The following is a 14,975-nucleotide window of genomic DNA, read 5'->3' on the forward strand; positions in this document are numbered from 1 at the left end:
TTAAATTTTTACCAATTTTAAAAGGTTAAAAAAACAACTTAAAAAAATTTTAATTTTTTAATTATGTTCTTGTTAATCAAAATTTATTTATTTAAAAGGCAATTACTATAAAAATAGAACGGGCTTTCTAACCCCAAAAAACCCCAAAATAATATTTAGTAATAAATCCTTACAGACAATTTTTAAAATAGTTTCATAGTGATTTATGGTAATGATAAAAATGGTACTTTAGTTTGTTTTCCGTAAAGCATAAATTTTTTTTTGTTTTATTTAATTATTAACTACCCGACTTTAGAGCACCAAATTGCATGTGATAACTTACACAGTGAGAAAAAGTACCCCTTGCATTTATAAATTTGCCTAAAAAATGCAAAACGGGGAAGCCCACATTGTCTTTCCCCGGACCCCCAAATATATTATTTCGAAATTTATTGGAAATTTTGAATCGCCTTCCCTAGTTGCTACACAATCATCCCTACAAAATTTAAAAAAAATGTCAATGAATTACTTAACTTTTAAATTTTTCTTAATAATAAACCTTGATTTTTTTTTATAAATTTTAAAAAGACAAAATAATACTTATCTCTCTAAGTTATTTTAATTTTAATCATAATTAATACTTAGATTTCACTGACGAATATAGATATATTCATGTGCGAATATTGCTCCAATTGGATAGCTCCAATTTTAAAACAAACCATAACTAATTAATATCAAAACTAAAGGATGTCCAAAAGAAAAAAACCCAAAATGGGTCGATCCGAATAACACAAGGAAAAATGTGGACTAGGGCCAAAATTTTCAAGCTCAAAATAAATAAGCTCGATTTGTTCAAGCCAAAAGTAGCCTGAAATCGAGTGGCTTGGCTCGTCTAAGAGATTTTACTCCTTCGTCCATTTTGGCCCAACATTTTATTTTTTAAGATATCAAATTCTAAATGAACTTCTTAAAATCAAACATCACTCTCTCTACTTTTTAAATTTCTCTCAATCACTTTGATCTCTTCACTTAAGTCACAATAGAACATTACATTAAATTTTGTGACAATAAGAAATATTCTACTTAGAGCGGGACGAGGGAGTGTTTGAGAATAAGATTTTCATACTTGAAAAATAAGTTAGTATAATTTTCTCGTCCCCTTGATTATTATTTATGTTGAATGACACCAACGAAAATCTTCATATTACTTAATTTATTAATTATTTGGAATATTAATGTTGAAATCATATTTATTTTTATCTAATAAAAATTAAATGTTTGAATTTGAGAAACAATAACTAACCTTGTTACAAGAAAATAATTATGAAAAACTTATGTACCTTTAATTTGTTTTCGTAAACATTATCGTTCAACGGGCTAGCTCGATTGAATGAGTTAGGATTAGGGCCAAACTCGAACAACTTGAAAGAAAATAGTCGGAAACCAAATGACTGACCAACCAAAATAAATAGGTTCCCTGATTGACATCCCTGCTTTTATTTTGATACAGTATTTTTATAGCAACAATGAGAACTTTGTAGTTAACTTGTAAGTATGCTGTTACAACCTCAATTTTTCTGACTCGTTTCTATATAGCCATATCGTATCGTATTAGCATGTTCAAAGATCATGATTAATAATTTGATACTCCTGTATAGATCCCTTTTTCTATGTCTCTCTTCAATTTATCGCCTAGTGAATTAGGTCAAAATTTTGTTTGAATGTGTTAGCATAACAATCTAATCGAAATGGTCGCCATTATAATTTGGAAGTGATATATAGCCTAGACTTAATCATTTTGCTTGTTTTTTTGTAGACGAATTAAAGTTACTCTTAACGTAGTCCTAGCATCATCCTAACTAGCAAACTATATCATTCATTCAAATTTTTGGGCTATGTGAACAAGAAAAATATATGTATAACTCAAAACAATAACTATAATCCATAACGAAGTTGGTATTCTTGAAGTCAAATATATCGAATGTAAATTTGACCAACGAGTCTTAGGTCGAATCACTGAGCGGCTGGGTAATATCGGCTATTTTTTGAATTTATTTTAAACAAATTAATAATGGTTTCTCATTTACCTAACGATAGGCTTGAACTCCAAACTAATTGGTCTGATTATCATCCTTATCTTAATAAACATAAGTAATTTATATTCCTACCCAAAGCCTACAAGACAGCCCAGTATTATTTCTATAAAGCCTTTTTACTTTTTAGGTAAAGTTCATTCCTTTATAATCGCATATGATTACTATTAGAAGCCCAACAGAAAGCCCAAATTAGCATTTCTTCTTCTTCTTATCCGTCCTGGGCCTTTAAATCAATGGGTTGGTTGAATTTTCTTCAAAACTAGTAGTAGTATAATTTGTTTGGCCCATTCTTATAATTTGTAAATAAATCCTCTAAAAGTTAAAATTTATATAAGTACTAGTATAATTTATTTTATGAACTTTATATTTTGGCCATTGAGTACTATTTTGTGGTAGATGGAATAAAACTAATTGGCATATTTATGTTAAAGAAGTATTTTCAAGACTATAAGTTTTAATTCGCACGGTCAAGGAAGTCAAATTTCGAATATTAATCAAATTATATGCAATCATCTAAACACAAATTTGGTGAATTTTAAATCGCCTGCAAATAAGAAGGAAAAATCATCTTTTTAATTAGTGCTAGGAAAGTGATGGGTGAAAATAGCTGTCACTCGAAATACTCTTTTACAAAAAAAAGCTTAGTTGGATTTTTTATTTTTTACACAAAGAATAAGCATATATAAGTGAGAAGCACACAAAACAAGGCTGATTTTGTCTGGACTTCATTTGTCGTCAAATGTCTTTGACGCGTAAACCCTTACAAGATCAAATATTTTTTGAATTATTTATTAGTATTATTATTGTTTTGAATTATGTAGTTATATATATTTAATTAGGACAGAAACAGCTGCTGACTTTGACCTTTTTATCATGTTCTGACAGATTTAATAATTTTCTTTTCTTAACCTGTAAAATTGAAAAAAAGTTAAAAATATTTTGAGGGATAATATATGGCCGCAATCATCGGTGAGTGTTCAAACTTCTAGACGAGTAAATGTCAACCTCTTTGATTTTTTATATTTATTTTTTAGTTTATTATAATTCTCTTGATTCCCTGATATATTCTTTTATTATATTCGGACGACAACTTTTTGTTTAAAAAGATTCACTGATTCACTCTGCATATATAAAGTGGAAATGGAGTCCTTTTTATCAGATACACCCCATTTTAAAAATTATGTATATGACTTTTTTTTGCAATATCTTACAATAATATTCATTTAATATCAATAAAACATATAAAATTCTTGATATTTCTATGAGAACATGGGTTATCTCAAGTAGTGTTAGATCGTTATTATTATCATCTAATGATACGAAGTGAAAACTAGAGATAAGAATATATGATCTAGATTAAGTAATTGATTTTTGACATAAATAGTATTTATTGCTTTTAGTGTATTGATCGAATTGTGCTAATGAATTCGCTAGTCGCTACTACTGTCGATTGACATTCACGTATATGACAATCCGATGTAGGAATAATTTGCAATACAACTCTTTAATTAGATAAAACTAAGAATATTAACTAAAGCGTGCATATTTTGTTTGACAAAAACATTAGTCGTTTATCCATGAATTCTTTTTCAATTTGCATGATATAGTAGTATTTGACAAAATTTTAGTCAGTTGAATTATATAATGATTTGTATCCATGAATTCTTGTTTCAATTTGCATAATATAATACAAAATTTAAAACACGACCAAGTCAAGTAGGATTTAAAAATTAAAATAATGACCTGCAAAATGTTTAGAAATTGATGTTGTATAGATATATGAAAACAAATTGTATGGTGCACCAAAAGTCAATAAAATTGTGTCAGGCTCTAGCGTATATAATGTAAATTCGAGAAAAAAATTATTTATACACCTGCAATATTCCTTACCAGACAGAGGAACTTTTTATTTCTTTCTTGTACTAATACTTTGTATTATTACAGAATCCCAAGTCATGAGAGTAAGTCATGTTTTAGAGTTGTCGTGACTTTGTGTATTGAATTAAATGATATTACATATTATTAGCAAGCGTGATCACGATTTTAAATATTTTTTTACTAGATAAAGATTAATATTATTATCATTGCAATAATTTTATCAGGTGAATTTTTAGAAGCTAATAAAAACATACTATTAAGTAATTCGATTTTCAACATAAATGGTTGGCTATGACATTTGTGACAGAAATGTTACTTATTTAGTTAGCATGCAGATGAAATAACGCAATTAATCTTGAGAGTAATCAAAATCATATAAAAGTTAGGGATGATTCCCCAATTTGGGATGAAAATTAAAAATAAAAGTTTAGATGGAGATAAATTGACCCATGTGAGAGTTATTAATTAACATCATGTGTATGGTCTTTTTCTTACACAAATATTAGCCATACAAAGAAGATCAAATGGACCACTCTACTCATAGCTTTAAACCTAAATATCCTTCCTATACATTAATTTAATCATCAGCATTAATTTGTGGTGTATATATGAATAAATTAATCTGTGTAATAAATTTGTGCCATTCATTTTTAATAGAGTGAGTACGGTTAGAAAAATACAAACATCATTCCAACATAAAATAATGGAAAATTGCAATTTCCAAAAATAATGATCTCAAATGGCATTCTCCTTGTTATCTAAAACAACATGAGTATAATCTTAAAACTAAGTGAAAACAAATTCACATAAGTTCATCAACTCTACTTAAGGAGTTTAGTAATTACACTTTTAAAAATAAGTTTTGGGTATGTTCGGTTAATCGTGGTCTTTTGTATTCAAACCTCTTAACCAAACCAATAACATTTAAAAATTCTTATGGCTGATGTATGTTTTGTTAAATACAAAAATAATTGTGTGTGCACATACACAACAAGAAGATTGGAATTTGCTCATTCTATTAAACTATTTAATATATTTCGACGTCGGTGCAATTAATTTGTTTATGGAATTTCACATGCCTAAGCATAGAAGTAGATAAAATGAGAATTCAAAAATAAAATATAAAGTTACCCACAATTTTATTTCAATAAAATATATTCTCCAATCTAAAAAAGAGTGTAATTTTGTAGATGACGTGAATTTTAATAACAACTGATAAATAGTTGAGAGGGTAAAAAATCGATAAAATAAGAGAGAGAAAAAATAGTAAAATATTCATAAATAGATATACAGGACATATTTTAGTGGACAAAGCAAATTAAAAAATAAGACTATTTTTCATAAGTAATTAAACTGTTGCTCTATTTATATGATGGCTTCCCAATAAACAGTTTTGCATGTTCTGTGATAACGAAAATGAATGTATCGAGGTTACGTTGCGAATGCTTTAAAATAGTACTTAATAAAAACTGAATGTATTAAATAAATTGTAATCTTAATTATTGTTCAAAATATAGACAATAATAGTAGATGAATACGCCCCCTCTTGTTACAAGAGGATTTTATTTAATTTAAATGCATTTTGTCGTTTAGGAGAAACACAAACTTAACTCGTAAGTTAGATCACAGTCAACTTGTTATACAATTTTTTAATAAATTTTTTAAGAAACTAGAATCTCATTTACTTATGTATATGCGTGTGAGATTATATAAGGTATACATAACGCTATGTGTTTAATATGTTATATGTATATGTTTGTACGTACAATATGACCATGCATAATAAGTCAAAGTGACTGACATTGAGAATTGAGATTATCTGCATTAAGTTGTTTGAATTTATAAAGTTCAATTTAATTAATCCAAAATGCCTTAAAATATCATAAAAGTGGATTAGGTCAGCTCAAACTTGAGTTGGTTAGGTAGAAAAATACTTCAACGATAACGATTCAATTTCTAATTTGTGTAAGTAGTAAGTATTAATTATGCTACTTTGATAAGTATTCATCGAAGTTAATAATAAGACCTATGAAAAACCGATATATAATGGCGTAGAATAGTATAATAATTTCTAAATCGAATAGACTCAATACATGAAATCAAGTATCCATTTTCATATTGTAAAGATGAAAATAGTCACAGAAGATGATAAAATACAGGGATATAACCTCTAATATCATGGAACTTTCAAAAAGTTAAGTTTTTATCACAAACTTTCAAGTTGATAGAAAATATTGTGAATTTTATCTCGAGTTTGTTATTTTTCCTTGCGAAAAAATTTCGGCAAATAATATCATGATGCAGATTTGTTTCCATAATTTTAACTCGAAATAATTTCGAGAGCTAGTTTTCAATCTTTGATAGCTTTTTTAAGCACACCTTTCAAAATTGATCTTAAATCCATTAATATAGCCAAAATTTATTAACTTGTGACTGGGTAAAGTTTGTGATATTATTTGTCAAATTGATCAAAGTTCGTGGAAAAAATTCAATTTTTTACAATTTCCATAATATTATTGGAATATATTTCCCTAAAATACTCAGTACTTACTATCTAATTAAAGTAAAATTATCACGCATATTTAACTTAAATCCACTATCGATCTATTCATCGAAACTAAAGATTTGATTAGTTGAGTTGTGTTTATCATCCAATTGCCAGTGCCACAATCCTTGTTATTGCTATCAAAACTTATTTATGTCGCAATCCTTAATTTTACATATATTATTATTTTATTGGTGGATATTACCATGAAACTTCCAACACCGTGAATCGACAATCGTCATCTGGATTCCAGACAAAGACCTGTGTCTAAAATCTACGTCTACAAGTAATTGAAAATAGAAAATTAAATACCCAATAAAAGTATACCATATATATGTGAGAGACTATGAATTATGATAATGAATTACGACTACTACTTTTCATGTTGACATTCTAGACGGAATTGATGTGTGTCAACCCCAAAAACAATGAACAATTTATGTGACACGTTACTAACCAGGCCTTTTTCCACATCATTATGCTCTCATATTTATCACTTTAATTTTCGAAAATTGAATAATTATTCAATGAAATAATTGAATAATATATTCATACTCTTTTTATGAATATGAATATGAAGAAGTTATTTAAAAACGATACTAATTAACATGATTAATAAACTCATTCTGAATAATAGATCTAAAACTCAAACATACTCCCTATGTTCCATTGAAAATGAAATGTTTCGTTTTAATCGTCACATTAATAATGAAACGTTTTCTTAAATGAAAATAACTATATCTTTGTCTTTTCATCTCTCTTCATTAACTCACAAAACAACCCTACATAAAATCTCGTATCGATTTTCAAATGTTTCATTTTAAGTGATGAGAGGGGTATTAGTTTATTTTAGCTTTAGATCTATAATTTTCTGAAATTATAAAATTCCTTAAATTGCAAATATAAATAATGACACTAGTGTGAAGTCATCTCAATAAATATTGCGCGTGGGGCTATGTTTGAAAGTCATCGCATTATTTATTTCATGTGAGGTAAAAATTGAGGTAAAAACACTATTCCAATAAAGCAAAAACACCGAAACAATAAAACTATTAAAATACCATAAAATAAAACAAAAGCGTGTAACCAAAGGAAGCGTAAAAATTTATGATTATTAAACCCGAAAACGCGTTGAAATCGCATGTGACCGTGTCGCCCATATTTTGAGAATAAAAAATAAAATTGAAAATCTTTTATAAGTCCCACGATCTGACAAACGCAGCATGCATTGAAGGGTTGTACACTGGTGCTTGCGCTGCTGTACCTTCCCCGACATATATTGCAGGTGGTGGACCGTGCATCGCGGCTTTATATAAGCTTATTTCATTTTTTTTAATAATAAAATTGATGCAGTAAAATTTGAGTCATTTTTTACTCTTTTAAAAATTAATAGCATGCATAAATCATGGCATTATTTATGTATAATGAATCGATGATTTTATATGTATTTTTGGAACAATAGTATGATCGGTAATCGATGAAATTGCCCCATGTGAAATAGTCTAATAGTGGATAGTTCTAACCAATTTCTAAGCTAAATCTAGGAAGAATATTATTTTTTATAACAATGTTGAGTATCAAGGTATTTTTTCCTACTTTTGAAATTATAGAATAATTATAAAAAATTATTTTTCATTTGTAACCTATTTATTAAAAATAATAAAAATAGAATAGAATATTTAGTGATGGAATTAAAGACAAAAAGGAAAATAGGAGCTACCAATGGAGAAAGTATATACCACTAGTAATTTTTCTATGTTTACATGTGTTACCACATCATATCAATCGTGTCACCTAGATTTTTCGATGCCTAATTTTGGAAAAATGTTGTATGTATGCAAAAATTAAGAAATGCGATGTTACAAAAATGCAGTATATTTGTTCCTAGTGTCGACAATTATTTTGTGTTGCGCAATGATTTCAAAATCTTTTGAGCTCAGGAAATATCAACTGTTCAATAATTTATCTTGGATGTATATGTGTCTTTTATGTGCAATTATAACGTTTGTAGTTCCATCATTATAAGTAGGGCACGCAGTAGCACATATCCACGAATTAACATAGTACCAATATAAAAGAAAAAAAATTACTTGAATGGGGCTTGTTTGGCGTGTCCCCGACCATGCTCACAGTAATCTATCCCAACGATGGATCCAAGAAACGGAACTCGTATGATCACCTTTTTATATCCGAAAATGGTGCTTAATATATATGTGTATAGTTTGTGCTCCTTAAACTTTTGGCATGCTTGGTATGATGGTGGAATGGAATGAAGATAGAAATGAAATGTCAATTTCTTGATTTCTGCATTTTTATCCATTCACTGCTCATTCCATCACACCAAAAATGAATAGAATGGAAGTAGGAATCACATTCCATTCCACCATTTCATTCCATCATACAAAAGCCTCTTAGTATCATAGTGCTAGTAAATTCGTTGTATATGACGGAAAAATGTGCTACTTATATTTATGAGCATGGTGTTGCTCACAAAAAGTTTTAAACGGAAAAAAATTAGTTAAACTTATTTGAAGGGGAAACGGAGCACCAATTAATTTGTGCTCGCAAAATTTTCAATTTGCAAATTTAATAATGATCGATGTATATAATTTTTTAAAAAAATAATGTGTTTTATAATAATGTCATCAAAGATGTGGTCTCATGACTCATCAAGACAATAACCCCTCGACAGTTAATTCATGTTTTGGGAACAAGGGCCCCTACCCATTTGCTTGTAAGACTATAAATTAGATTTGTACTTTTTATTATGTATAATAATTACATATATATTGATACATAAATAATGAATTAAAATGGGTGAGCCCGATTTATATAAATTAAATCATCATATATTAATTATGTTCAGCTTTGGTTTGTATTCAAATAACACTACTATGTAGCTGCACATAAAATCGGTCAAGCGTATGAAATCCAATTCTTGATTCTAATCTCTTATTAGGCTTCTCCTAATATTGATGTTTTATTGATATATGAGATTGTACATTACACCAACTAGCAACAAGAATAAATACGTAAAATCGAATAGGAATACTGCCCCCTTTTAACTTCGAAGGTCACAAATTAAGTTAGAATTTTGATATTGAAAGGGTCGAGATGAATTTAAAAATAAAACTAAATATAAATGTTATTATATAAATAAAATCATAATATAAATACAATATTGTATTTCTCTTCTATTTTTCATCCTTTAAATTCGATGTATAATAGTTTTATTTGTAATACTCCATTAACAAACACATCTTTTTAATATGAGGATTTAAGCCGTCATTTAGTAATTGGCCTCACATACAATTGCGTAGAAAATTCTTTATGAAGTGTCATTTTTGACAAAGCCCATTTTTACTGAGGCAATGACTACCGGTAAGTGATACGATTAGTAACAACTTAACTAACAAATAGATCAAAGGAAAATTTTCATGATTTCTTGTACAAACCAATTTCTAACCTCCAATCTGATACAATATTTGTTAAAACATTTCACCTCTGTATACATTAAAATAAAATGTTTTGGTTGAATTTCAAGCTCATAAAAAGCAACTTCAGAAACATGATGGATAACGCATAGGCAGGTGAAGCAGCTTCTCCGAATCAAATGCAAAAAATGAATTAATTTAGATTTATTGTAAACAAAGATGTGTTATCTTAACTCAAACTCTCGAGTTACCATCATTTAATATTTTAATCTTTATAAGGAATAATCAAGATGAAATCATTTAACTGTTGCAACAACCACATTTTGGAACCCTAATTTATAGTTTTCTAGAATCTAACCTACATCAAAAATAGCTTAATTGTGCATAATTTTGTCACAGTTATTTATCTTAATCAATTGATGTTGTAGACCATGCAACTAATATTTAATTAAATCCCACACACAAATCTTTAAAAGGTAGTGAGGGGCCAATATCCTGTGCTCAAGTATTTAGCCATGTCGAGAAAAAGTTCCTATACCTTTTTAGAAACATAATGACAAAGATAAGAATATTGACAAATATGTATAATTGTAATTTTTACCTTTTAATAATATAGCTAAATGATTAAATAGCTAATAAATAACTCTTACTCCATTTAGCAAGTGTTTATAATTAGTTCTTGAGTCACAATCTCGATCAACTTCTTGCTAAAAAAAGAAGAACCAATGAGTTACATCAACTCTATTAATGAAGTATCATTTATAGGCATTAAATGAGTGCACCACCTAATTGAATACAAATTAAATATGAAAAAGTCGACGTAGTCTTCGAAAGGAATGGAAACACCATATAAAAATGGGAATAATCTTGTTACCGAAAAGGTCAATGAAATCAAACTTTCATACTTTGATATTCAAGGAATAGCTTGAGATATGTTCAAAATACAAGTGTACGTGTTACATTTTTCGCCAAATTTTTCATTATCATAAGTTTTTAATAGCTAACAAATACCATTTCAAATGCTAACAATTATTGCCTAGTTATTAACTCGGAGCTTTAAAGCTGAAAATTATAATATTAAAAGCTTGAATGATTGAAACTATTAGTTACTAATCTAACACTACTAAATACACCGCATATATACACATCATTATTCTTTTTCATCATTTAATTATCTTTGATATTAATCTGAGGTATAACATTTAGGTGGTGTTCAATTATTCGAGATCAAAGTAGTTCGATAATATTTGAAATCAATATTAATTTTGTGACACATATATACCAAGAGTCATGAGACAAAACTATTCCTACGTACGTGCCAATGTCCCTAAACTAAGGTGTTATTCGGTTGCAATGACTCATTGTTATGTGATTATCTATCTAGACAGATTAAGATGTGAGATTATTTTAGTCGAGAGATGGTTATTACTCCTCCGTCCACGATTAAGAGTCTCATTTCTAAATGATGCGGTTTTAAGAAATGTTAAGAAAAGTGAGTGAAAGAAAGTGAATGGAATATAGGTCTCACTTGTATATATTAGTTTTAAATGATATGTGAAGAAATGAGTTAGTGGAATGTGAGGTCTCTTCACCATTTATGATAATTAGAACCGAGACTTTATTCTGACGGATAAAAATGAAAAACGAGACTCTTATTCGTGACTGGATGAAGTATTAATTTTCACATGATTAATCATCTAAGATTAAATAGTGATCAGATTGACTCTCATAAATTCAATATAGTACTTAATAGTAGTATATATTAATCATGAAATATATAGTGTTGCAAACAGAACATCTCTAAATTGAAACTACTCAATCCACCAATATATCAAGAGATTATACCATTTCGAATCTATTAATATGAAATCGGCACCTTCTTACCGGACTATTTCCCACCTAAACTAAACCGGTTGCCGGTCAATCATGGTGAAATGGAAAGGTCGACAAATAGTTTGAAGTTGGGCCTATTGCATTTATTGCAACCCCCATCTATTGCTTTCCGTACCAACTGTCTACCGGCATTTCCCGGTCAACTTTACCTCATCTTTATTGACTATGTTTTTCTACAAATTATAGATTACAAATTTAAGAAGTGCAATATTAGAATTAATCATGTCCAATTTTATCGGCCTAGCTATACACAATTTTTTACTTTTGGATCAATGATTCTTTTGATCTCATGTTGTTTAGCGTATTGGGAAATTGAAACATAAAATTATTAGTCAAAGTGTAATTGGCTTTCATTTCTTTGCTACTATTCATGACTTCAAATCACACACAATTAAATAAGTAAAATTTGCCAATCCCCTTCTTTCACCGACGGTGCGTGTTTATCCCACTATAAAAATTAAAAACACTACCTTTATATGTATACTTCCTTTGTTTTTATATAAGTATCATATTTAGTTTCTTTTTTTAAATTAAATATTACTATATTTCAAATCAAAGAATATGATTATGACATTCTTTCTAATCTTATCTCCAATTAATACTTTTCAAATTTCTTAATTAATGGCGATCATGCATTTATTACGGTTCATATCAATCAATACATAAAAGTAAACCTTTTGTTTTCATAATATGAAGTATATACGCTTTCATTTTAATTAAACCAAATATATATATAGACATGTAATAATGTGGAAGTTACATATGAAGAAATGTTTTTTAAGTCGTTAATTAAAAAATGAGATAATATAAAAAACAATAAGCTGTAATCCAAAAACGTATCCCCACAAAAAGAGAGATTGTGAAAAAGAAAGCAAACTTCTCAAAAACTCTTTCTTTCACACTTCATCTCTCTCTCTCTCTCTCTCTCTCTCTATGATGCTCTTGACGAAGACATATGGAGGAGGAAAAGAGCAAAGAGCCGACACCAACAGAGGATTCTAAACCATCAATATCCAATTACAATAATCATAATCAAACCATGATGATCATCAATCAACAAATCTGCAACACCAACACCTTATTCGATGATCATCTTAGCTTCATGGACGGTCACGATTTCGCCTGCCCTTCTTCTGCATTCGACGTTTTTTCCTGCCGCCGCCGCCGCCGCCGGAGAGCTCCGAGATGGCCGCCACCCCCAACGCCTCCTCCATCTCCTCCTCCGCCGAGGCTGCTGCCAACGATGACCGGAAAAGGATCAATCGAGCTGATGAGGATGAGGAAGAAGAAGCAAATAATGAAGACAAGAGTAAGAAGTGTAAGAACTAAAAACCCTTTTTTATATGTCTTTGACTTGGAATTCACACATTCACACTCATGGAAATTAACGGAGAAAGTGTCTTACCAAATTTAAGTTGTGCTTCAGTGTCATCTTTATCACGATTATGGATTTATTTTTTGAATTAAAACCCACAATTTTCTAATATTCTGAACTGAATAACTGAATTCTCGACCTACTGATTAGAAGGGAAGCGTCTTACTGATTGAGTTGCGGTTACTAATGGGGTTTGTGTGGTGTGTGCGTGATCTGATTATTGGGAAAATATCTCATGATTTGATGTGTGATGATGATTTTGTTTCTTGTCTTTGTTTTTTATGTTTTTATATTTATTTTTTTCAGATTGAAACCAAAAAAGAAAAATCAGAAAAGGCAAAGAGAACCAAGATTTGCTTTCATGACAAAGAGTGAGATCGATCATTTGGACGATGGGTATCGATGGAGAAAGTACGGCCAAAAGCTGTGAAAAAAAGCCCTTTTCCCAGGTATTTTTTCACACTCTTCTTTCATCTTTTCCCTAATTATAGTATAATTAATTAATTAATCACTAATCAATAAAGTCAATTTCCCTTGCTCGTGAATATAAAGGGATGGTGGTTAAGAAAAGTAGGTCGTCTTTAAATTAATTAATTAAATCATACCATAATCGGATCAAAATTAAATTATTTAAAAAATCACCTATTATGTGTTTTTATGTGTAGGAGCTACTATCGTTGCACTAGTCCAGCATGTGGTGTGAAGAAGAGAGTGGAGAGATCTTCCGAAGATCCATCAATTGTTGTCACAACCTACGAAGGCACGCACACTCACTCCTGTCCCATCACGCCACGTGGCGCTGTCGGCCTGGCATTTCCCGGTCGAAGCCCCTCCCCGCCCCCCCCTTCCACAGGGGTGGCGCTTCGTCGTCCCTTTTCGCCATGCCTCAAATTCATCACTATCCGCACCAACAACAACAACAGCAACAGCAACGCGACGACCGTATTTTACAAACTTGACACAAGCATCACCTTTGAGTTTTGGGAATAGTACTAATTCTAGGGTTCCACCTCCATTTTTGCCATCATCAACAAGTAGTGGATTGAGAGATCATGGTCTCCTTCAAGACATGCTGCCATCTGAGATGTTGAAGGAGCCAAAAGGGGAGTAGAGAGTAAGTTTTTTTATTTTCTTTTAGTTGGTAGAATATTTCATATTTTCATTTTGTCATATTTATTAGCTAACTAGCTTTGGAATTTTGGGGTTTGCTTTTATGTGTGAATCCCATTTTATAGACTAGCTCTATTGATCATGTAAAATTATTTCACTAGTTTTGTCTAGGAGGGATTAGTTCTTTTGTTTGTTATTGTATTTATACTTTAATTTCATCTACATATGGATAGTTTTTTAATTTAAGTTATATGAAACACCCTTTGTGAATGGGGAATCATGTCCTATTTATACATAGAACTTAGGGTTTAGATTTGTAAATATATGGCATTAATTACAGTGGAGATTAACTAGTTTGCTTATGAGAATAAGCGTGGGAGTTGGAATTGATAACATTCTTGGAAATGAAGACTCTCAAATAAATGATGTGGGAATTTTGGAATGTGAAAAATCGTGTGAATTCATTGCGTGTAGTTTAAATTTTAGTGCAGGTGCAAAAAATTGCAAAGAAAATTGTTTTATCTTTTATTTGACTTGGCGACCATATATAGATTGATTTACTATATGGAGAGTGTTTTTTTTAGTATATATGAAATCAGCTGACATATGATGGATTTTGTCTTCATGAATTATATGTTGATAAAAGTTTTATCAGTTAGCTAGTT

At 29.7% G+C, this 14,975-nt stretch overlaps 1 pseudogene; it reads left to right on the forward strand.

Moving 5' to 3' along the window:
- Window positions 1-13,010: 13,010 nt before the first annotated feature.
- On the forward strand, window positions 13,011-14,590 carry LOC125199479 (annotated as a pseudogene).
- The last annotated feature ends 385 nt before the right edge of the window (window positions 14,591-14,975 follow it).

The sequence above is a fragment of the Salvia hispanica genome, unplaced genomic scaffold, assembly GCF_023119035.1.
Source record: "Salvia hispanica cultivar TCC Black 2014 unplaced genomic scaffold, UniMelb_Shisp_WGS_1.0 HiC_scaffold_516, whole genome shotgun sequence".
NCBI lineage: Eukaryota > Viridiplantae > Streptophyta > Magnoliopsida > Lamiales > Lamiaceae > Salvia > Salvia hispanica.